This window comes from Ochotona curzoniae, unplaced genomic scaffold (genome assembly GCF_017591425.1).
Source record: "Ochotona curzoniae isolate NIBS_2020 unplaced genomic scaffold, NIBS_Ocur_1.0 contig_43, whole genome shotgun sequence".
NCBI classification, from domain to species: Eukaryota; Metazoa; Chordata; class Mammalia; order Lagomorpha; family Ochotonidae; genus Ochotona; species Ochotona curzoniae.
The window spans coordinates 25,087,368-25,113,907 of NW_024466218.1; the positions used below are offsets into that span (position 1 = coordinate 25,087,368).

At 40.0% G+C, this 26,540-nt stretch overlaps 1 protein-coding gene across 4 annotated transcripts in view; it reads right to left on the reverse strand.

Annotated features, from left to right (window-relative positions):
* The window catches only part of TCF4 (transcription factor 4), a 353,857-nt gene that overhangs the window by 226,433 nt on the left and 100,884 nt on the right, over window positions 1–26,540 (reverse strand). The window lies entirely within an intron of this gene.

The following is a 26,540-nucleotide window of genomic DNA, read 5'->3' on the forward strand; positions in this document are numbered from 1 at the left end:
GCATCGCAATCACCTGGTGCCCTCATTTTCTCAGGGTTTGTATTAAACTTTATTGAGTATGGCATTCCTAGGGTGTGGCCAATAAAACTCATCAGTGGGTTTCCAGGGGTTTTCACATGATCCTCGTGCACACAGGAGTGTGAAAAACACAAAGTTGCTCTGCTAATGGAAACAGAAGACACATCATGGCCTACAGTGGCCAGCTTCAATCCTGATTTCAAAAACCAGTCCTGGGTCAGCCAATCCCCACTCCTGTGACACTGACATCCAGGCTCACTCTAGTAAACCCTATCAGGGTCTACACTTACTGCATTCCCACCGGCAAGTCTGACACTGTAACTCTTCTTGGGTGCTGCAGTGGTTTTATACCTGCTATTCCTCCTCCTAAAAGGTTGCTCACTTCCAAAAACCAGGATAGAAGCTCACATGGTGAGCTTTAATGTCCATTAAAGATTTATGTAAGCACCTAAATTCTGTAACAATCTGACCTTCTATATGTGAAAAGAATGCGTCCTACTTAGAAAACCTGCCTAACTTGTCAGTATCACTGAAGGATCACAACCCCAGGGACTGGGATGCTGATGCCCTGAAAACCCTTATCTCTCCCTTCTTCGGGGATTGAGTGGAAGGAGAGAAGAAGGCGAGGCCAATGAGCTTATCTGGAAGTTTACAGCCAGTCCATCAAGAAGTATGGAATCACATACAATGCAAAACATTAAATAAATATATGAAGGAATCAAGACATGGGGGAAAAAAGGTAGAAGAATCATGAAGCCAGAGCAATCAAGTCTATCCTAATGGACAGTGATGAACAAGACATTTGTGGACAAAGCAAAGACTAAGGAAAGATTGACAGTGACCATTTGATAAAACTCACACAGATTATTCAGGAGAAATACAAGTATGACGGCATTAATTAAAGAGAACACCATACTATGCTGCAGAGATCCCAAAATGGAATGCTACGTAGATTTCGAGAGCCATCAATGGTAACCACAAAGGGGAAATTTGTACAGCCAGCTGAATGGTTCATTAAATACAAAGGGTGGTTTATACAAATGCCATATATACAGCTATAAAGCTATGATATTTTATGATACATGCTCCTCACTTGAGCCATGAAGCCATCTCTCAAAATCTTGTGTAGCATACAACACGGAGTGGGTTCATTAGTTCTTTACTGAGACAAATTCACATGGCAAAAGGTATACAGTATGTATTAGGTATGAGAGGCATTTCCATCTAGAAGGTGTGACAAACAATACACAGAAAAAGATGTGTGGAAACAGTAAACATGAAAAACTGCCTGGAGGAAGCCACCTAAAGAAGAGGCCAAGCTCCCAGAGGCTGCTACCCTCCCTGAAGAAAGAGAAAGACAATTTCCTGCCAGAGGGAAGGAAGAAAGGGAAGAAATCAGGCAGGTGACAGAAATTACACTCCCTGAAGAATCACATGAGATCACGAGATGGACTGTTGAAAATGTTTTAGTTTCTTAGTGTACTCTACACAAGGATATAGTTGGTAACATTCAAGGGATGGATGGCTGCTCTGGGAAGCAGCCTTTACGATCCACAGATTTTTTATTATATCCATTTGGTTCTGTCTAAGCAGCCTCTAACATGTCTGCTATTTCAGTGCCAAAACCCGAAAGTTAGTTTGGGCAGAACTAAGACTAAACAATCCGTCTAGAGGAAAGCTATACAGATACGATTCTTAATTTCCACAATTTCTTGTTCAGATGATTAAAATTAGGATCTAACTACTAAAATCCATGATTCACTAATGTGGACAGAAATTTGGGGACTGTCAAGTAGACTGGACAAGTGTTAACAGAGCCAGTGCCCCATGTGGGATGGCAGCCTGGACTTCAGCAGGAACACACGCTGCTCAGCTCTACACTGTGAGCAGGCCCTGGACTCCTTGAACTTGTTTTTCTGAGCTGTAAAACAAGAGAGCTTGCCTTCCAATCTTGGAAATAGGGCAGGCTATATATTTGGCTAAGTCTCCCACAGAAAACTAAAAATGATGGATAACATAACATTTTTTTTTTTCAAAATCTTTACAATACTAACGAGCCCACAATATAGTGAGGAATGATCAAGCCAAAAAATCCAAGCAAAAGGCTGAAACTAGAGAGAAGAGCCATTCTTGCCTAGAGGACATCCACAACCCCTACAAAATTCAACAGCCTGGAGGCAAGGAGGACAAAAGTGAAAACACAAGACTCCACCCAAAGTCAGTATCTAATAGGAGATAAGGGGATGACAGCATCTGTAGCCTTTAAGGAGTTACTATTACAGTAACAGAGTTAATTAACACTTATAAAATACTTAAGGAAGGAGCTGGCCCACAGTAAACAACCAGTAACCCATGCCTGCCTAAATGCCTAATTTGCTAAGATCTTCCACTCTAAAATAGTCAAACTATAGGAAATACAGAAAATTATGTCTTACTCAAGGATATCTAAGCCCAACATTTTTGTGACATCTAGTTCTGCCAAAAAAAGTCAGAAATGTTTAAGCACTCTCATGGATCTTGGAAACACCCAAAGCACTGAAATTACACAAATCCGAGCTCCTCCATCAATCTCTATACACTTGCAAAATTAGAATTCAATAAGCACGAGAATTCTCAGACTTAAATCAACCAAAGATTATCTGTCTTGTACTGCAATATTATAGCATTATATCTACATATGCTACATAACTGAAGTGTTGTCAAAAGTTGTGTATGATGAACAGAGGCCCAAGCCAAGAAGTAAACGTTGTGTGGGAGTCTGACAATTGCTTGCATTGGTTTGACTCGGTGTGGAACCAATGTTCTTTGCACACCTTGAGCCTAGAACATGCAAAGCATCCAGGACTCCCAGAGTATCATGATGTCAGAGAAACAACTACAAAGATATTTTACATGGCTCTATGAGCCTACAAATTCCTACACTTATAAAAATACACTGATTCTCACTTGAAAACTTCTACACATTCAAAATGCATCTGGAGTTTGAGAGTGAATTCTTCTCCAGGAAAGGTGATTATTTTGAACATGCTGAAGTCTACACTGTCTCCAATCATTCCCCCTGCAACAACAGACACTATTAAATATCTCCACACCATTATGGAGACTCACAGACTGCATGCATCTGTGGCTCCTACTAATTTCCTAGTCCAGGAAGAACCCTTGGCTGAGCCCTCCACACAAACTGAGATGGCATATGCTCTCTGTCAGTGCCAGATGAATGTAGAGTTCAAAATATTTCATCAGCAAAGAGCGTGTTAAGGATGTGCGCATTTTCATTAGCACCCAATGTAATAAGGGCTGTAAGTAGAGTAATTTGAAATGAAACGTGAGTACTAACGCAGACCTGTGAAGAGTTTAGGAGCTTCCGAGATCAATAGGCCCACACAACAGGATCATGGCTTTCTGCTTTCTACTGCATGATGCCTCCAAATAGGTGTTTCAGAATGGGTGGGTAGTTTGAGCATCATTAAGAAACTTTTAGCATTTCCCATATCTGACTGAGTAAGGGGTGATGGTTGAAGCAATATTTCCCACAGAAACTCTAAGCTGCATGCAAGAGGAAGCACACACAAGTGGATTCTCCACTCTCAGATCACTGCTGCCAATAAAGGTTCCTTCCGAGTTCCTGGATTCTTGTGTCAGATAAACCCCACTGACAGAACAGCTACACACACACACACACACACACACACACACACACACACACACAAAGCAGATGTGCATTTACTAGGAAGGGAGCACTGGAAAAACTGTTCAGGTAGGAATTGTTTCAAAACATGGTACTTTATTAACCACCAACCTAATTTTCATTAATATATCCTTGAAAGAGTTTAAAACATCTACATTCACCAAACTTGAAACATTTTCTAAAAATAAATATTTTTAAATTTTTTAAAATGAACATTAAATTATCTTAAGTAATTAAAATGCAGAGTTAATTCCATTGTGTGATGTTATAAAACATGAAATGCAGATCATCTTAATGTAACAAAATAAAGTTTTGAGCTATTAAGTAATAAATATCAGTAGAATCTTTTTGAAAAGTCAAAGGCAGTAGAGTTATGAAACTTAAACAAAAATAATCTTTGAAGTCTGTTACATGCTACTCCCGACAATGCAGTGATATCAATGATAGCTAACCTGAATGATATTCTAGCTGTAATAATTAAGATGAAATACAGAGAAATGAAATACAGAGAAATTGGTGATACTTAGCAGCCATCGAAACATTTGAGACCTACTAGCTAGGGTCTTCCAGAAGGGAATCCAGTCTTTTTCTGAGAAAGAGCTCAGAAATAAGAAGATACATGAACAGCTAAAGTAAGATTAGAATAACCTGTATGTACATACAATTAGAATAATTGAAAGGAGTCCCTGACCTGTGACTGGTCCAATTGCACCAAATAAATTTTTTGTCCTAAGATCATGCTCTTGGAAAATATGCTTATTTAAATCAGATGACAAGTGGAAATGGGCTGCAGACTTTGAAAACAAACAAAAACAGGACCAAGCATAGTAGCCTAGTGGCTAAAGTCCTCACCTTGCACTCACTGGGATCCCATTCAAGCACCGGGGTTCTAATCCTAGCAGCCCTGCTTCCCATCCAGCTCCCTACTTGTGGTCTGGGAAAGCAGTGGAGGATGGCCCAAAGCCTTGAGACCCTGCAACCACATGGGAGGCCTATAAAAGGCTCCTGGCTCCTATCTTTAGATCAGCTCAGCTCTAGATGTGGCCATTTGAGGAGTGGGCCAGCAGACGAAAGATCTTCCTTTCTATCTCTCCTCCTCTCTGTATATCTGATTTTCCAATAAAAATAAATTTTAAAAAAGACCACCTAACCCCACCTTTACCCAGATATTCTTCCAAGAACCTAAATTAAACATGAAATAACATGGGGAAGTTTTTAATCAGGTGCTTGACACCTTTATATGTTACAAATATGATTCACAAAATATGAAAAAATCAAAGGTAACTTTCAAAAGCAAAATATGAAATGGAGAAATGAATTTCTGAACATGATGCCTTTCCCAATGAAAGTGCTACTTGTCAATGCAATTACACATGTGTTTTTTCAATCATACACATTCACCTTTGCACTCTAAAATCCCCAACAGCAAAAATGATTTAAAACATACAAGCATATTTAAAATACCTACTTGATAAATAATTTATTATATTTATTCTACTAGTGATAAAAAAAAGAGCCAAGATGACACATGCAGCACAGCTTTATCTTTCCTTCGCTTTTGCCCTATGTACCTCTTAACTCTCCTGGGTGCCATTTGTGAGGTTCTCAGAAAAGGAGACTGGCTTAATTGAAATATTTGTAGGACATAATTGCTCTTTGTAACCATAATGGTCCAATTCTCCCAAATGGCACTCTCTCCTCTTGATTTTTACTTTTTCTTCTAATTCTTTATAGACTTTAACAAAATCCACTTCTGTTTTCTTCTGTTCTCATCTCCTCTCACCCCCATTCCAGATGCTTGACTAATATTGGCGAAGCCAAGTTTTAAGTATTCAAAAATCTTCCTCAAAAATTCCATTTTCTACCACAGACCCTTTAGCTTAAAATAATCAATCCCATAAACTAATTTTCATTTAACCATTTCAGCTCACAATCCTTCCACCTGTGCCTAACACTGTATCCTAAGAACTGACAAAGACAAACCAATCACTGTTACATGTTGTCTTCAGGGGTCATGTCTTAGTTTTAGGCCAATTTTCTCTGTATTTAGGCTCAAATGTGCAAACCACACTATATTACTCTGCAAAACATCAATGAGAAGGCTTAATTAAGTAACACTGACAGATAAATCCATTTCTTTCGCAGTAATCAAATCAAAGCAGGTTGACATAACACAGAGACTTAATACAGTTATTCCCTTGTAATTGGAAAAAGGCCCTTTACTTCTCATTAAAGCAATCTTCTGGGTATTGGCATAATAAGAAGGCTCAGAGCTTTAATACTGCCCTATAAAAGTCTCAAGATACAGACCCCTTAAGCAAACACCAGATTATCTAATTCCTGAATCACAGCACAACATGTTATTCCTACTGTTGGAAACTACTAATTCTTTATCTCTGTTACAATTTTAAAAAGAGGTAAATCAGCATCACACAGCTACAACGGAAATCCTCCAAAAACCCATAAACTGTTGACAGTTTTACACATCCACCTCTACACGTACTGAAGGAAAGCAATCCATTAAAATGATTTTAAAATACTTTACAATTGTGAAAATGTAATAGCTTGGATGAAAAGGCAAGCTCTTTATTCCATGAGCTCAATACTGAACCTTTTGCTTAAATTTATGGTCTGACACTTATTCACACTGTACAACTCTGTTCATCAGAATCGTGAAAGATTGGAAAGTTAAGGAAAGTATCCAAGATTTGTGGGCTACAAAGACAGTGAGTCATCTGGTCAACTAAGCGGCCCTGACTAAACAACGTCACCATAAAAGTTCAATAATATTATGCCATGTTCATATCCCCAGACTAAGCAAGATCAATTTCACTCTTTCCATGTAAGTTCAGGGAGTTTCTGTTTCTTATCTGCTGCCACTTGACCAAATCTCCAAATGATGACAGGAACACTTTCTGTGAAGGTAATTTACCATCTGGGAACTATGTATGGGCAGGGACTCCCAAACACTGGCTTTTGACCATCAAAACACCCAAGAAACCTCATTTGAAAAACAAAAGAGATACACTGCAGAACCACCTGGAGAGTGCAAGATCTGGGAGTGGGAGTGGGCCCAGGAGGGAAACAGTGGGTACCTCCCTTTGGATTACAACTCCCACTAATGAGCATGAGAACCAGAACTGCGGCAGGCACGAATAGAGTGGCACATTCCGGCACATGTATGAGCTGGATAGTGTATTGCGTTGACTAGGCTTCAATAATCATTGACATGCAGGAGAGCTGAACGGGATGTGAGACAGACTGGAGAAGTCAGCTATACATATTGGCAAGCATGGGAAGCAGGGCAGAGGCAGGCCTGGTGGGGGTTACTGTAGGTCACCCCAAACTAGACTATAGCTTCCACTGGTTTACATGGACAAGTAGGTGGTGGGAGGGACCAGGCCAGGCTGCAACACCCATTGGTTTGTGTAGAAGACAGAGCTGGAGGCAGAACTTACTCAGCAATTGCAACCACCACTGTGCACATCAGTTGATTGGAGCGACAGACTGCACCAGATCCTGTACTGGCAAGTACACACAAGAATCAGGTCTGGGATTATGAGGTTTCTTTGGGATCCCCCAACAGAACTGCTGGACTCAGAACTTCAAACATGGAGAAAACTGCAGGCTCCGTGGCACAACCGTGGAGGGAATGTGTCAGAGCTGGGCCTCCTCAGTGGCTTAAATGGAGCAGTGGACAGCATAGTCAGTTGCACACAGAGGATATGACAGTACATTAGAACCTGCAAGGGACACCTAGTACCATAACAGAGGACGGAGGACAGAACAAATTGATCCAGTACACCAGCCAAGTGTTGGCAGTGAAAATCTAGGCAAACAGAGACTCTGAGGTGGACTATGTCACCCAGTGTGGATTCTGGAGAGATTTCATCATGCTTGGAGTGGTGAGACTAGCAGCAATTCAGAACTACTGAACTATCAAAACCACCTGAGCAGTGCCCTTGGAGTACAACCCACATCGGGGACCCTGGGATGACTGAGAGGCTACGTGTCACTTCTCCCTTTATATCCTCCTCTCACCCAGATACAGGAAGGAAAAAAAAAGAATGTGGGAAAAAAAGGTCTTACCCACTTTCACCTAGCCCTTGACCCTTGCAACTTAATCAACTATGTAGAGATCACCAAAAATTTAAAAATAATAAAATAATAAATTTTTTTTAAAAAGAAAAAAACACAGATATTCTGACTCCATCTGTAAAACAAACAGGGAAAGAGTAAAGGTGAAGTAAATGAAAACTTTAATCCTTACTATGTTTCTCTGTTGTTTTTATCATTTTTATTTTTCTTAAAGATTTATTTTATTTCTTAAAGATTTACAGAAAGAAGAGACAGAAAGATCTTCCTTTCACTGGCTCACTCCAACAGTAGCTGCAAAGTCCAAAAACGAGCCCATCCGATCTGAAGCCAGGAGCCTCTTCCGGGTCTCCTACGAGGGTGCAGGGTCCCACGGCTTTGGACCATCCTCCACTGCTTTCCCAGGCCACAAGCAGGGAGCAGGAAAGGAAGCAGAGCAGCAGGGACACCAACAGGCACCCATATAGGATTTCAGTGCATGCAAGTGGAGGATATAGCCACTGGGTCACTGCACTGGGCTCTATTGTTTTATTTTTTAAAGTTTTTAACTACAAAGCAGCTAAAACTATTTAATATACTGTTCGTACAACATTTGTAAGTTGCATAGTTTATATTCATCATGACGTGCTTTTGTATGCATAATTCAGTTTATCAACAACAACCACTGATACTTTCAGCCAATCCATGATCCACACTTCAGTTTGCATTCACCTCCTGCAACAAGACACAGTGCAAATTTTTGCCATGTTTGGCATATTTCTTTCATTTATGTTAATCAGAAATAGCTCCTTTATTTTCTGCTTTTAGAATTTATGAGGAAACAGGCCAGTTACATTATACAATGTTACTCAATTTTCATCAATATGATGTTTCCTTTTTGGCATAAGAGTGACCATGTGTCATCCCAAGGCTTTCACAGCAACGCAGCAGGATGGTGAACTGGTCTACCACTCGTTTTGTAAGCTAATCAGCATTACCTGGTCAAAGCGATGTGGAGGTTATTTACTGTATGATTATGATTTCCTCCTGTTCAACCAATTAAATCTGACTTTAATTAGTTTATTATGTTCACTAGAAATGTGTTATTGTATTTATTGGAAAAAATACATACATATATAAAGTTAAAATTGAAAATTCTCTCAAGCCCTATTCTTTCTCTACCCTCACATCAGGAATAAACTATAAACATTTCCAGATAACATGGTTTTTGATTAATTGCTTTTTACAGCCTGTAGAAATGTAAGGCAACCCCTGTAAAACTTGACTGAGACTCTGCTTGTATCTGAGAAACAATACTTGTGATAGCTTATTTGTAGTCCGATCATGTTTCAACGAACTCATTATTACTGACACCATTATAACACACATAGTGTTAAAAAAAAAAAAAAGACAAGGAATTGAGAAATATGTGACAGTACTCACTTTAAGAAAATTCTGCCAAGAAGATATGGCTGAGCAACCCATTCGTGAATTACTAAAACATACGAAGCCAAGTTAAATAATTCATTACAAAATGATGCTCTCCTCACAGGCTACTGTCACCACTCTCCACAACAATCTATAAACCAGCACAGAACAAGGAGTCCAGCACAGCAGCAGCATCTCCCAGGGAAATTGAAAGGAATACATGATGTGGTGATCTACCAGGTAGCAAAAATATAAGTCAGAAACAGCTAAAATTTTCCGGAGCAAAATACTGAGACAAGAATAGGAATATACTACAACATTCAGAGATAAGGTATCCAGCTAAACTAGCCACTATTTAAAAAAAAGAAAAAAACACAGGAAGAAAACATGGTAATAGAAGACTGGGAGCGGAACTTGGCACTGGATAAAATACAGGCTTATCATGCAGCATTCAGTTAAATTATAAGTAACATAGTTTAATACGGGAGGTAGGCCCAGTTTCTTTAAACTTTGGATAAAGCCTTGTTTTTTATAAACTGAACAATGCCGCTGCATTTCAATTCAGCTTTACAAGGGTTTAAAACTTTTCACGATACTATGTCCATCAAACAGCCTGGTCGGCGTAGGCAAAATTGAGTGTGTGTGCAAGTGTGTGTAAAATGAGCAACACAGACATAAAATACATTTGAATTATCTAAAAATGTTTTGGCAGTGATGATCCCTTAAGCTGCATCTTGTTCAACTGATAACTCCTTCTTCTTAATCAATTTGCATCTGGTGTCTTAAGAATTCTCCACTACCCAGGGCAGGGGTGGGTCTGGTGGGGGTTATTAGAACTCGTCCCAACTAGGCTGCAGCTCCCACTGGTTTGTGTGAGGGCCAGGTGTGCAGTGGGCAGAATCAGACTGGACTACAACACCCACTGGTTCTTGTAAAAAGACAGGGCTGGAAACAGAACTAACCCTGCAATTGCAGCCACCAACATACACGTAAGCTGACTGGGACGATGGGTGGTTCTGGACCCTGTACTGGCAAGCACACAGAGGAATCAGACCTGGAATCACCTCAGATGAGGTTTCTCTGGGGATGCCTCCAACTGAACTGCTGATCTCAGAACCCCAACCATGAAGAGATTATGTCAGCCAGTGGATACTGGAGAGATTTAAACATGTTTGCAATGGTGAGATTGGCAGCAATTCAGAACTGTTGAACTATCAAAACCACTTGAGCAGGACCTTCAGAGCATGCCCCACGTCGGGCACCTGGGATGGGCAGGAGGTGGCTTCTCCCTTTATTCTCCCCTTACCCCAGATCTAGGGGAAAAAATGTGGAAACAACGGTCTTTCCCACTTTCCTGTAGCCCTTGATCATTTCAACTATGTAAGAACATCAAAATAAAATAATAAAAAAAAGATTTCTCCACTTCATCTCACAATTATATAACCATACTATCTCCTTCTCAAAACAGTTTTGCATCCATTTCCCTTAAAACAATATGTCAAGTTGGTTAATGCATAAAACTGGGATCAAGAGAGATAACATTCAAGAGATTAAATTCATTTTTCAAATGAGAGAAAAGAAAAAAAAATTGGTAGCTATCGTATATAAAAGAGGCCACATTCCATATGACTTACTTTTATCTTTTCATGTTGCTGTATTACCTCTTTACTTCTCACAGGTATTGAAAAGAAAAAAAAAAGAATGAAAAGAAAAAAAGAGCTTTGAAGCTTTGTAAAGTTTGTGAAAACATTGGTTAAAAGAGAAAAGGTAGGTATTGGATATACACAAAGACTGAGTTTTAAAATATAGCAAAATGCAATTTAACCTGCTACTACAAACAGCAGCCCTGTAATGTGCATTTTAAATTATATCAGCAATGAAAATAACAGTCCTACTCTCCTCTCTGAACTGCCTTGTATCCCACACATCGCACCCCAATATGGTATAAGTTTGGCATCAGCTTGAGAAAGGCCCTGGCTGTGATGGCAAGTTAGAGACAGAAATGGACCACAGCTTCCTCAAACCTGCTGCTCCTCTTACTTTCACTTTCAAGTGCTTTAAATCATGCTCATGATTCAAGTAGAAAAAGCATGCCTGCATTAATCTCCTAGTCCAGCCTGTGGAGGTAAGGACGGAAGCAGCTGGGAAGGCATAAACTGCTATTTCCCTAGGTTTAACTATAACAAGTACATGGGAATAAGCCTCTCGTGTTCTTGCAAGGCTGCAACTCACATGGATCCGGCATCTTGCACATCTGACAACCAATGGAACCCAGCCCGGGCAGAGGGAGATGGGCTACTGTGGTGTACTGGTCTTGCAAATGCAGCAAAAGGAAGGATAAAAAGCTCAAAGTCTTCTAGAGGAATGGAAGAAATGTTAGAAAATAGGAGCAAAGACCTGAAGAATGGTAATAATTGGGCATCTTGATGGAAAAAACAAAGGCAAAAACAAGCTCTGCAGAGAGGGGACAGGGCACGCCGAGCTGCCAGAGAATCATGACTTATCTGATGAGACTAGAAGAAAGTTTGATTGGAAAAGATGCCTTCTTTACATAGCAAAGATTGCAGCATGACTTTTCAGATTTTGTTGGAAAAAACAGTGCCTGCCAAATGTGGTCTGTAACAGCACAGGCTAGCAGTCAGCGATACAGTGGGAAAATAGCCACTGAGCCAGATTTTATTTGATTTGTGCTGATGATTTTTATTAGAATACATGGATCATTGCTTCAACCTTTCCATGTAAAACCAAATCAAATTCAAAAACTCACACATCAGTCACCTAACCTTATGTCATTCCTTCTGCTTTACTAAAGTGGAGCCACATTTCAGATGATCTGTCCTCGATCAATCGTGCAGCTACTCCAAACTGTTGGGCCTAATTCTCAGAGGCAAGAGGGATACAAAAGAAACTGCAAAATCTGTAGCTACAAATAAGGAAGCCAAAGGAAAGAAATTCCGGAAGCTTCATAAATAACAGAAGGAAATCAAACCATATAGGAAATGCAAAACAAGATGAAAACTTCACTGTATCAAATATTTTGGTGTATGTTTCAAATATAATACATTTTTCATATTTACTCTTATTATTTTGCATGACACAGTTTTGTAGATATAGGGACTCTCCCTCCTTCTCCCCTTCTTCCCTCCCCATTACCCATTATAACCTTCCTCCATATTATTACAATACTATAGTCCTTCAGCAGCAGTCTAACATTCTTTTATTTAAGCATGTCATGGCATTGTAGATCTAGGCAACAGTAGACAACTGAACATCATATGGTAAAGGTGCATTTAACTGTTCAACTGGGACTTCTGTTATTTTGGAGAAAAGATGCATAGTGCAATTTATTTTCACTTCCTGGTATGCTGGTCTCCATTATACTGTTCATCTATGAAAATAAAGTCTGGTCTCTTCAATAAATGCTGTTAGGACAATTAGATAGCAGCCTGCAGAGGTAACAAACAAGACCTCCACCTGTCAGCTTATACAAAAATCAGCTTAATACAGGCCCTGGTAAAGACTTCTTAGAAAAATCACCAAAAGCACGGGCAGTCAAAGCCAAAATAAACAAATGAGTCTACATCAAACGAAGGAACTTCTGTACAGCAAAGGAGATGATCAGCAGAGAAGAGGCAACCAACAGAATGAAGGAAATCTTTGCACACTACACAACCAATAGGGGACTAATATCCAGGATTTACAAAGAACTTCAGAAACTCAATGACATCAAAGCAAACAACCAGTGAAGAAGTGGGTGAAGAAAATGAGCAGGCATTTTTCAAAAACAAATTTGAATGGCTAACAGACATGAAAAATGCTCAGGCTCCCTAATGAAATAAAAATAAAAACCACACTGAGGCTCCACCTAACTCCAGTGAGAATGGCCTACACTCAGAACTCTACTAACAACACCTGCTGGTGTGGGTATGCAGAGGAAGGTACCCTACTTTACTGTGTGGGGAGGGCAGGCTAGTAAGGCCACTAAGGAAATCAGTAGGAGGAGTGCTAAAACAACTGAAATTTCATCTGCCATTAGCTCAAGCTATCCCACTTCTGGGAACATATTCAAAGGAAATGAAACTTATATATGAGACAGTGACCTATAATCCTGTATTTACAGCAGCACAATCTACAATAATGAAAACACAGGAAAAACCCAGATGCCCTTAGAAAGAAGAATCAATACAAAAGCTTTGGCGCCTCTAACTCCATAGAGCACTATCCAGCCATTAAAAAGAATGAAATTATACCATTTCCAACAAAATGGTCCCAACTGGAAACCATTAGGCTTAGTGAAATAAGCCAGTTATGCCCCTACACACACACACACACACACACACACACACAAATCACATGTTCTGAGATAAAGCAACATTCATGCAAAATACAAAACATACATACAAATATAATTTATTCTTACAAGCCCCTACCTTCTCCATGATCTATCCATCTATTTGAAAGCCAGAGTGAATCGGAAAAAAGAATCTTTTATCTATTGGTTTGGTTCACTCCCCAAATGGCTATAATGGCCAGGGCTGAGCCAGGAGCCAGAACTCCAACCGTAGACAAGGTCCCAATTACTTGAGCCATCGTCTGTTGCCTTGCCAACAAGCATATCAGCAGAAAGACGGAAGAGAAGTGCAGCAAGTTGGACTGAGACAGATGGATACGGAATGATAGTGCCATAAGCTGCAGCTTCACCCACTGTACAACACTAGGCTCCTCCAATGTTACCAAACACCACTCCTCTCCATGCAATTGGCAATATACAGGACTCTGTAACATTATCTGAAGGCCAAACACCCACAATTACTTACTACAAGGAGATATCAACTGCCATAGCCAGTTTTACAAAGTAAAAGGTGGTGAAAATTCTAAATATTAGTTGTGAAACAACTATAAGAACTTCTTCATTAAAACAAATAACGTTTAATTGTATGAAATATGGGAATGGGTTGCCAAACAGAAAGTGCCTGTACTCCATTTCTCACCATTCATTCAGTTTTCCCATTTTTTACATTAATACTTTTCCTTTCTTAGAAACACCACAGTTTTCAATGTAAGCATATAACCAGCAATGAATGTTGAATAGCCATTTCCTTAACTAATCATTTCCATCCTCACAAGCATTTCCTAAAATTCACATTATTACCTTCTCATCAGAGAAATCAAAGAGTTTTCTCAGTAGCCGGTCACCAGCAAGCCACAACTCAATGTCATCTAGAGGCTGTGCGTGTACCATATCACTGCCGCTGAAGTCAATGGTCAACTGCTGTAACCTGCAGCTTTGACCTTGCCCTTCCAGCACTACGCTGATGGCCACTAGGAAGTTCTCTGCAGTCAGGTGGGATCTTAGGGTGACAATTTGGGCAACAGAACACCAGGGAAAGTACTTCTTGCCTTTTCTGGGTTTTCCTTTGATCACACTGACAGGACTATCTAGTGAATTCCCCTTGCCCGCAGGATAACCGGGCTGCAGGTCTGAAAGACCACACATGGGCAAGGCCCAGCACCACTGGCCCATGTCACCAGAGGGTGAGACTCGTTTGCTGTGTTATGTGACTGAAATCTCAGGGTTGTTTGTTTCAGCAATTAGCATACCCTGACTAATGCATCCTCCAAAACAGACTTCCGTGAGCTCTGGCGTTATGATTCTATCTTCCAACTAAAGCAAACATACGCAGTTAGAGCTGGCACCAGCTTGCACTGTGAAGCAGAGGAAACTGGTCTTTGAACTATCCTTCTTTCCCTTTCAGACTTGTTTTCTCCTCTTAGCATTTCCTCCCTCTGAGCACCAACTGTTCTCAGGCTGCTCAGTCTCATCTGCCTCAAGGAAATAAACCCAACACACTCATTACCCATTCTTGCTTTCAACCACTACCTTCTGAACACCACTCATGGTGGTGTGACGAGCTGCTTGCTACTGATAGAAGCCTAGGGAATTCTTATAACACCTCATAACACCTCAGATTGGATGCAGCCTTATTTGTGAAGTGGGATTGGCTGTTTCTACCATCCAAAACTACTATGGTGCTTACAGACAACTTAAAAAAACATCACCATGTCCCACAAAATGGGATAACTCCTTGCAGTTTTTATGGTTACAATTATTGTCACAGCATGCTATATGACACCGAAGGAGATACAACAAATGAATATACACTAGAATCCTTATTCTCTGAAATAAATAATGTAGATTGGGAGAACTCCCCTACCTCAAAAAGTTGTACTTGATTATTTAAAAACTGCTGCATAATCTTACCAAATAAAGAGTTATATGAGCTGGAATTTGCATTTACAAGGTTTTAGTGATGTAGAATACATGTCACATTTCAAATGTGCCTAACGAAAAGGCTCACCCTAAACCTAAAAGAATAAAGTACTACGCTACAGTGTCTCTCATATCACTGTATAAAGGGCACCTACTTCCAATCTGTTGGTTGATTCAGTAATAAACTCTGTGGCTACCATGGCACACATGTCACGGAATCGAAACCTTAATGTAAAAGGGAAGAACTGACTTTCACTTTTTAAAAAAGAAGAAAATTATTGAGAAAAACCCAGCTAAATTTTTCTGAGAAACAACAAATGTAGCAATGAGAGGGACAGCAATGGAACCAAGCGCACTGTTCTGGTACTGCACGTGTGTTTTGTGAACCCACGTTTAATGCCACAACACACAGAAAACTGAAGTTCTGCACATGCGTGAGCATTTACACCCCAGAAATTGGCAAACATCACAAATCTCAATGTTCTTTCCTTGGAAGAAGAGGTTTTTAAGCATTTAATACCACAGCAATGAAAACACTCATTCCCTCTGAGGCATTTTCTCCCTTTCAAATTATTTCACTTAATTTTCATAGTCACTACTAAGAGAGTTGTATCAGCCTCATTTCACAGATGAAAAATCAGGCCTCAAAATGTTAAGTGATTGGCAAAGAATTCTGTTGCTGGTGCTCTCTGCACTAAAACCCAGGCTTCTAACCAAAAGGAAGGATGCCTGCATTTCTTTCTCTCAGCATATCAAATATACTCTCATTAACACAGAAAACCATCTACCCCCAGAAGCATCTCATTCCAACCAGTCTTTCTTCCAACTTCTGTTTCAGTCTTCATTTTGCTCCTCTATTTACCAGACTCTCCTTAATCAACACACACTTTGATTTTTTACCACCCTATCCTCTACAACATACGTTCAATGTCTTATACACACATTCTTCAATAACTTACTACAATGCCCCAACAAATAGACTTGAGCCTAAAGGTTGGGATAAAGTATGAGTTAGCATTAAAACAATGAATCCTCATGCACTGTCCTCACCAAAGTGGTCCATTCCATCTTGGACTGTGAGCTAAAGACGGTGTAGTGATGAAATCTGGGAAAAGGCAAGCGGGGCTACCTCTTCACTTCAGAAGAGTTTTTTGTTAATAAAGACGACCATCAACACATTGTGCCAGGCTTGGACATGTCCCTGGGGAATAGGGAAAGGTGAGAAACTTCCCCAGATTTTAGCAGACATTTATACCAAAGGTGACTTTCAATGGCTTGCTCTCCCAGTAATGCAACTATACTCCTTTTCTGCCTGACCAAAGCTTGGCCATCTCACAAGGCACAGAGCCTTCCAGAAATAGAAAAACAAATGTGAAAAGGCACTGAAGCATAAGAGAGCATCCTCCCATGCAGGGACTGGCAACCAGCACAATGAGCATGGAAAATAAGGTGCCTAAGTCACAACGGTGGACAACAGTAAAATCTGGCACCTGGGGAGAGGACAGAACACAGGCTGTACACACAGCATCACAAAATTTACTGTGAATTCTGGACATTTTGTTGGTTAGCAGAATATAAAAGCAATAGATACACATCTGCATGCTAGAAATATTAGCAATGAGGACAGTGAATTATTAAAGAACAAATCTGGAGACAAAAAATTAGGATACAAAAAGTGATTCATGAAAAGGTGACAAAGATAGGATTATATAAACAAGCCTTATCAATTAATATAATGAGGAAAATGAAGAAAAACAGTAATAAGGATTTATTTCCAACATTTTGTCTGATGCATATTGGTGAACATTTAGAGACAGTTTCAGTTTGTTTAAAAATATATTTGGATTCTAAGCACACTTTGGCTGGCCAAATGTGAAATCTAGTAAAGTAACTGTTAAGAGGGTCTGGAGGTAAGATACAGAAATACAGATTAAGATAACTCCCCTTCGAATGCAGGTTCAAGTCCGAACTATTCCATTTTGGATCCACCCCCTGCTAATATTCTGAGGGAGAAGTGGAAGATGGCCCTAGTCCTTGGACCACTGTAACCACGTGGGACACCCAGATGAAGCCCTGGCTCCTAGGTTCAGTCTGACCGAAGATCAAGATAATGTGCACGTGCGTTCTCTCTCTCTCTCTCTCTCTCTCTCTCTCTCTCTCTCTCTCTCTCTTCCCTTCTCTCCCTCACTCTCTCCCTGTCCTTTCCAATATATGAAAGATTCTGTCTACGGCCATACCACCCTGAACGCGCCCAATCTCGTCTCAAATATATGAAAGATTCTTCAAAAGCAAATAAAGAAAATTACATAAATGATCTAACGGTCCAGATAGGAGGAAAGTTCAAAGGGAAAGTTGGTTTCCAGGTAACAAATCTAACAGATGCACCACACTAACAAACACAAAGATTCTTTTCAACCTTCCACAGACCTAATCTGCCCACCAACTCCACCCTAAATAATGCTAGTTTCTTCCAAAGGCCACACTTTCTCCTTCAGTATACATAAAAGAAAAATGCCTCCTGAACACTGTTCTGACAGATACTATCTGGAAACAATCCCTAAGCTCAGAAAACACCATGTGGGGATTCGCTTAGGCCTGAAAATCTTAAGTTAATCACTGCAGCATGGCAGATCGAACCAACCTGATAGAGTTTTTCAAATGACAATCTAATTCACTCGCGGGGGACATAACAATCCCACACCAACAATGATAGTAACTTCTAGGGAAGAAGTCAAGAAAATTTTAGTAAAACTACCATAATTAGAGAAAGAGTATCAAGAGCCACTGGTATATTAATATTAAGTACATAACATACCATCAAAGAGGTCTCTGAACAGACAAGCCAACTCCCTTCTCTAAATGCTTCCCATCCGGTTGAGGACAGGTAAGAACAGCCCTCACTATGGACATCAAGACCATCTTGGCAATGTCCACAAACCCTCATTTTCTCACCTTCAGGTAATCCGATCCCCTTGACAACACTCAAGCACACTGTCGGCCTTCATGTTTAAAACCTCAACTCATGTGTTTGCTCAAACCCAAATTTTTACTATCCGCATCATTCCAAGTCTCCACTATGCATTTTCTTTTTTGTGTTAACCCCGACTTCTATTGACCCATGGGTCAATTCTGGCATGTATGGGCAGATTGGAGGTTCTCAAATAGGCTTGGAATAAAGGAACAATCAAAAACTTGGCATAATTTCTCATTTTAAAGAACGTTCCACAGTGCTCTTATGCTTCTGATAAGAATAACCTAACATGATGGTAGTTCATATTCATGAGTTTTTACCCTGTTTATCCACTATTAACCGAACTAAACCACAAGCCCAACATAAATGCTAACTTGGTACTACTCATCATTCTATATAATTTAGACAATCACTGTTTCACAAACATGCAAGGATGGGGGAAGATTCATAAGAAATATGCATATCAGTACTTTTTAAACACACTGAAACAATTGCCAGTCACATGACCAGGTGGATATTATGTATAAACCTTAACCTCAGTAATTTCTATAACACAATAAAATAATGTAGCTAAAAAGTCAGACTTTGCTATGTGTTAGCCCTTGACAGAAAGCATCTCATACTTGTCTCTTTATGATAGATTCTCTACTGATTTAACACATATGACAAAGTCAAAAGCTCTCTGCAATCAGGTGACACTGAGACAGAAAGTAGACTAGGTATTCTGAATATGTTACAGCAATTACAGTGAGTATTATTTTTAAATCTTTTCAATGATAAGTTTTGTATTAACAAAGGCACCATTAATATTTAAAGCTCTGCTTCAATTATAAACATAAGAACCATCATGTAACAACTGTAAACATCCTATGGCCGTTTACTCCTTTCCAATTCTTCAAAGTCCACTCATACACAATATTTCATCTTTCTTTACAATTTAGTACACCAAAAACATTTCAAGAGTTGTGGTCTGAGTCTTCCAGGGAAGTTGTTGCTTCAGTTAGAAGGAGAACCCATTATTGCTCCTCTCAGACTCTCCAAATTGCCTCTCATTCCTTTTCTAAAGATATGAAAGAGAAGGAGGCATTCAAAAATTAGGACTCCAAAACTGGAGTAGAAAAGTTTAACTTTCCCTCACAAATCAATCACTCAGAATTCCAATTTCCTAATATTGGGGCTTTCCTTTGGGTTAAATACACATCACGGGAAAATGCTATGCACTGACTATGAAGAATGTGTTTGATTCTGTTTTATGCAATCTTCCAATTTATCTAAACAGAAACAGGAAACACCTTTAATATGAAGGTGTCTTTAACAGTTGATGATGTCCATCTTCCATGCTATACCTGAAAATTTTCAAAGATAAAAATATAATACATAACTAAACCTAATAATAATTATCTCAAACTATGAGGAAAAGTGCTCTTATAAAAAATAAGTAGTTTAGGTAAACTCCATACAGTTCAGCCCAAATTAAAAAAAATCACCCTTCTTTATACAAAACAGAAATATGTTGCACCTGCTAATTCATCCTATCAGCAGGAAGCTGGGATCTGGAGCATCCAGGTACCTGCATACGGAATGCAGATGCACAGCAGTGTTGGAATCAGACTCTCTTTTAACTGTGCATAACAGGAAAACCCAGAATTTAACTGAGGAAGAGCAATGTGATAGAACATTTAATATACAATTCACATCTATAGACTACAAGCTCTTGTATTTTTTAATCCATTTGCAATTTGTCTTTAAGGATTAATGATACTGAAGTCTTGCAATACTTTATCTGAAAAGATTTATTTATTTTTCTTGGAAAGTCAGATTTACAGAGAGAAGGAGAGACAGGGAAAGATTTTCCATCCGCTGGCTGGTTCACTCCCCAAATAGCCACAAGCCGGAACTGAGCCCATCCAAAGCCAGGAGCCAGAAGCTGGGTCTCCCATATGGGTGCAGGGTCCCAAGGCCTGGAGCTATCCTCTACTGCTTTCCCAGGCCACAAGCAGGGAGCTAAAGGGAAGTGGGTCTTCTGGGACATGAAGTGGCACCCATAGGGGAATCCCAGCGCAAGCAAGGGGAGGTTTTAGCCACTGGACTACCACGCCAGTCAATACTTCTAACTAAATAAAGTTTCAAGGTCTTTCTTCAGACCTTAAAAGCCACTTACATCCCAATTCAACAGAAGGGGGGAAAATTACTTTAAAATATGGCATACAATCTATTTGTCTGTGTCTCTCCAAATGATGAACCCAGATTCAGAATGTAGTTGAAACCATGTACTTTAAAAAGTACTAGTAACACAAAGTTGTTAGTCAAGCAACAAATGGCAGAAAAATGTCAACGGATGGTTTATGGGATTATTTTCCTGAAGGAGATGGAAGTTTCCTTGAAGCACAACTTCTAAGGAAAGGAAAAAGCACTTCACACACAGGAGAGCACAAGGAAGATAATTCCAGGATGCGGCCCAAGAGCTGTTGAAAGCAGGAGGGGCCAAGGCACAACAGGGGCGAGCACTCACCCCAGATCCGCAGGAATCAAGACCAGTTTGCTCTCACTGAAGAGAGTGTTTGATATGGCCGTGAACGCTAAGCAAACGACTAGGCTGCTCTACCCACTCAGACTTCTCATTCAACCTGCTCTAGATGTTGCCACCTGAGCCTTTACCAGTTCTCCTCTTTCACTTCCTCCCTGCTTGTGTCCTTGGTAAGCGGAACCTGAAAAAGTTTCTGGCTTCAAATCGGCCTCCACTCCAATCTACTATTAGCCTTGGAAAACCACCATTTCTCCACACTCATTCATTTTATTCGCTTTTGCTTTTAAAATAAACTCAGAACTTCTGAGGCTAGCACTTAACGAGCTTTGGGATCTCTTAATCACACACTATGCTTCTCCGTCATCCAATATACACCTAAGACTATGCTGTCTACAATCTTCTCTCCCCCAGAAGACGGCTCTCTGCAAGAAATGTGTGCAGAATGATCAAAAGAAGGTTTCTAATGAGGAAAACACATCCACACACATTCACAAACCAACACGGTGTGCAGATGGAGCTAAAGGATCGGATACCACTCATGAAGATGATTCCTTGCAAAGCATTTCCTTGGAATTGAACCTCTTAATATTTCAACTTCCAAGATTTAATTAAGGGGGCTGCCCATCAGAACAAGTACAATCTACATATTACTTAACATTAAATGATGAGTTGTCTTGTCACAGCAAACATGGAATTCCAACTTGATCCTTGCTAGGACACAGTTTATCTTTTTAATAACCACATTCTGTTACTGTAAGATGAAAAATTATGATACATGTGTAAGTAATGCACTGACAGCTTCAACTCCTAATACGCATCCATGTAAATCCTGTTGTAAATTATTTTCCTGTATGTAGCCAAAGTTCCTAAAGTTTAATGGCATTGATTTATAAGGCTTTCAATATCATGTATTCCTTTATACTTTAAAGATTTATTTATCTTTATTAGAAAGGCAAATTTATACAGAAAAGGAGAGAGAAAAACATCTCCCAAGCACTAGTTCACTCCCCAAATGCCAACAATGGCCAGAGTTGATCCGAAGCCAAGAGCCTCTTCTGGGTCTTCCACACAGGTTGCAGGATCCCAAGGCTTTGTGCCATCCTCTGCTGCTTTCCCAGGCCATTAGCCAGGAAGCGGAAAGCCAGCACACAAACTGGCTGGCACATATTTGGCATACTAGCACTGCAAGGCCAGTTGAACTATTGCACTAGCATCATTAATAATATGCGTTCTGGGCACGGCACGATAGCCTAGTGGCTAAAGTCTTCACCTTGAACATGCCCGGGATCCCATATGGGCGCTGGTTCTAGTTCATGTCCCGGCTGCTCCACTTCCCATCCAGCTCCCTGCTTGTGGCCTGAGAAAGCAGTCGAGAACGGCCCAAAGCCTTGGGACCCTGCACCCACGTGGGAGACCTAGAGAAAGTTCCTGGCTCCTGGCTTCAGATTGGTGGAGTACCAGCAGTTGTGGCTGCTTGGGGAATGAATTATCAGACAGAAGATCTTCTCTGTCTCTCCTCCTCTCTATAGATATCTGAATTTGCAATAAAAATAAAAATAAAAATAAATAAATCTTTCAAAAAATATGCATTTTTTCCCTTAAAAATCTCTGCAAGGCAAGACACTGTGGTTTGACAGTTAAGAAAAGTCGCTGCTGTGATACCAGCATCTCATGAGCACTGGTTAGTGCCCCTTCCGATGGCCTGGGAATGTCCGTGATGTACTTGGGCCACTGCCACACACAAGGGAGAAAAGGATGAAGTTCTTAGTTTTGGCCAGGGCCAGCGCTGACCATGGCAGCCATCTAAGGAGTAAACAAGCAGACGGAAAATCTCTCTCTCTCTCCCTCTCTGAAACTCTGACCTTCAAAATAACTCACAAATTTTAAACAACAAATCTGCAAGGGTAATATTAACCATTAGCAAGACTCAAACCTTAACAATCAATCAATCACGTTCTCCACTGAAACTTCATCTTACGGTGATGGCTTCCTTGACAAATTTAGATGAAAGGGCATTCCCAGCCCTACTCATTCTGTAATTCTGCTCACTAACGCCTACTACCACTCTTTCTCAGTACTTACCACGATTTTGAATTATATATGTGTTTATATGTATGTATAAATACAATACATGGTCATTTAGCCTCTATGTCTTTCAAGAAATACGTGCTGTTTACTTTCATCATTGTGTGAACAGGCTGCCATCCTTGGCAATATACTTAGAGGACCACTCTCAGCATACAGCCTAGCACTGACAGAACTGTCATTATTGCCATAATGCAGTCTCTCTCCCGCTCTGAGTGTATTTGTGTGAGTGTGTGCCCATGCATGTATTTTTGCCATTCTTGATTATGGACCCTCCTTGCGATGCAGATTTCAGAAGGATAGAGACTTTGAGTAGGCCTCTGAGAACCAGAATCAAAAAAGCACCTTACAAACATTTCAGTGAACATTTGTGGGGAGGATAAACAAGATTATCAAGCATGAAAATTCAGAACTTTTGACACAAAAAAGAAGCAATATTATAAAAAAAAAAAAACACCTCACAGAATTTGACAAAATAATTATCAATATTGAAAGTTTTTTAACGTTGATGGTAATATACTATTATAATTAGACTGTTACATTTTATTTCTCTTAAAAATTAAGTGGGGGAGATCTATTAAAAAAAAAGAGAGAGAGAGAAGTATAGGATAACAACTTGATTTGAAACATAAAAATATCCATGACATAAAACTCACAATTATTCCTTTAAAATAAAATACAGATTAGAAATGACAAACCTGACTATCTGATATATAGTTCACTACTGGCTTACCCAAGGGATTGCATTCAAAGTTTTCCATTTCTTAAAAAATACAAGCAAACAAACAAAAATAGAACCAGCTGGTAGATATATACAGTGCCCTTCAATAGCCCCCATTAAAACCTCAAATAACTATGAAATTTGTTCAAATAAATGCAATTTGTTTTATGCATGACTTTATAAAGCTTTTACAAATATCCAATGATGGCTTTGTACCCCATTTCAAAGAATTTGCTATGTAGCTGCACTGGTACAAATAAACAAAGCTATTCTCAATACTTATAATAAAAAACATGTAGTTTTACATTCAACTGGTCATGAAAAATTGTATTCTCTAGATTTTGATTTGCTATACTCTAGTATACAAACTAAACAGTGTTTTCACATACATTCAGTCTTTGGATGTGCATGTGTCAAAGATGCTTCCAACACCAGAACAGAAAAAAAATGCACAGATTTTAAAAATCTTTGGTAATACCACAACATTTATACAAACAGGACTGAAACTTATTTTAAAATTTCTTTCTTCCCAACTTGACCTCAGAAGAGATTAAGAAATGAAGGACAGAGACAAGTGGGAAATTGACAGTGTGGTAAAGCCTATTTGGCTGACACCTGTGATCCAGCATCCATCCCACAAGGGCAACATTTCATGTCCTGAATGCTCCATTTAAAATCCAGCTTCCTGTGAGGGCCCCTGGGAAAATAGCAGAACATGGCCCAATTACTTGAGCTCCTGCCACAAACATAGGAGATTGTGATGGAATTCCAAACTCCTGGCTTTAACCTGACCAAGTCTTGATTGTGGCCATTTAGAAAATGAAGAATCAGATGGAATCTTCTCTCTCTTTCTCTCTCTACCCTTCAAATATATGGAAGAATCAATGCGTGAATGAATGAATGAGTGAATGAATGAATGGATGGGTGGATGGAAGGAAGGAAGGAAGGAAGGAAGGAAGGAAGGAAGGAAGGAAGGAAGGAAGGAAAGGAAAATATGGAGGGAGGGAGGAACAAGGAGAGACAGAGGGAGAAGGCAGGCAGGCAGGCAGGCAGGAGGAAAGAAGGGAGAGAGAGAAAGCAGAGGACTGAAGGAGGCAGGGAAGTAGTGGCAAGGAAAATGCCAAACAGGGCAACAAAGCTAGTAGAATTAAAGGGTGACACCAAGCTCAAACGCTAAAACTTCCAAATCATACTGCAATTCTAGACAGAACACATGCTCTCAGAGACCCAACTAGGGCAATCCTACTGATACTCTGGTGTCACAGGAATGAAAAGGACAAGCTGAGAGGGAGGTCAAACAGGAGAAGCTAACTCGGGCTCTTCACGGCCTTGGTTTGCCTTGGGTGTCTTTGTTGGCCTCTTTTGTTCGATTCACAAACAGAGCTTCAGTGTAAATAAGAAAAGGCAAAGGGAGAAAAGAGTGAGTCTCTTTACAAAACAAGCTTTCCAAACACACCTGTCCCTTATGAGAAGGATTGTGCGTATCTGTACTGGTATTAGAAGCAGGATTTGCTCCACAATTTCCTGTTAGGTAGAAATAAGAATTCCAAACAGGGAGAGGACACCACTCCCCGTGGAGTCCAGGACTCTGCAGCCACCAAAAAAAAAAAAAGTATTAAGAAATGGGAACCTACACTGAAAAACACTGGAGTGTGAAAGCCATAATTTATCTAATTCTTCTTGGGCTCTCTCACAGACATTCAACTAGAACCTTAAAGACTGAATGGAAAATTAAAAATTGTCATCAATCTCTCCTGCCCATGCTTTGATCTCCCCAATATCATTCCCACATCCACCCTTACACATACACACACACACACACACATACTCTTTCTCAGGGCAGGAAGGAAGCTACATTTCTTTCAGGCTCTTTGGGATACATCCTGCCCTCAAAAGACCAGGACCTGCATCCAGGGAAGAGAAAATCATGTTGAGAAGCTCAAGCACCAATGCAGGATTGAGGCAGACGCCCATCACCATCCTTAAGGAAGAAAATAGCACTAAGGACTCTGGGAGAGTCCAGGAACGACCCAGAGATAAGAAGGAAGCAGTATAAAAAATAGCAAACAAAACCCAAGAGAACCTTTCGAGTGGGAAAAGGTTTTTGCCATTTTCCCACAAAGCAATCCACATCCTGCACGCAAAGTACATCACAAAGAGGACGTAATTTTCAAATAGACCTAGAAATACTCCAAGTTACTTTGCAATCTCTCCCCAAGGATTCAGTGCCCCTAGATGATGAGTGCCCGCTCAAAAACCCGAAACCACTAACACTTAAGCACACGTGAAATAGCAAAACAAAACACCTCCACGTCCCCACGTGGACACACAAGGATGAAAGGCAGCCATCAACTGATTCAATCAGGGCACATCAAAAGCAGGTGGTTCCGAACATCATGGGAGCCAAGCGTGCCAGCTCCTTTTCCTACTTTATACTGACACAGGAAGAACCCCAAAGAAGTTTCAAGTCTTTCTGTGAACGACATTTAATCCCCACATTTTCAGTTTAAAAGCATCAACAACATCTTACTCAGAAAATGTGCCTTAGGACAGAATCTAACACAAGGAAAAACTAAGCCATTAAAATGTTTATATTTAGGAGACCTGTGTGAAGTTTTTCCGCCGAAGCCAGTCAAAATGGTTCTACAGTTGTTTTGGCCTCTCTTTGGCAAGCGCCTTTAAAGGAGACTCCCTGTCATTTTTATTATCGTTTCACTTACATATATTATTTGTTTTTCACAAACTGGACTTCAGCAA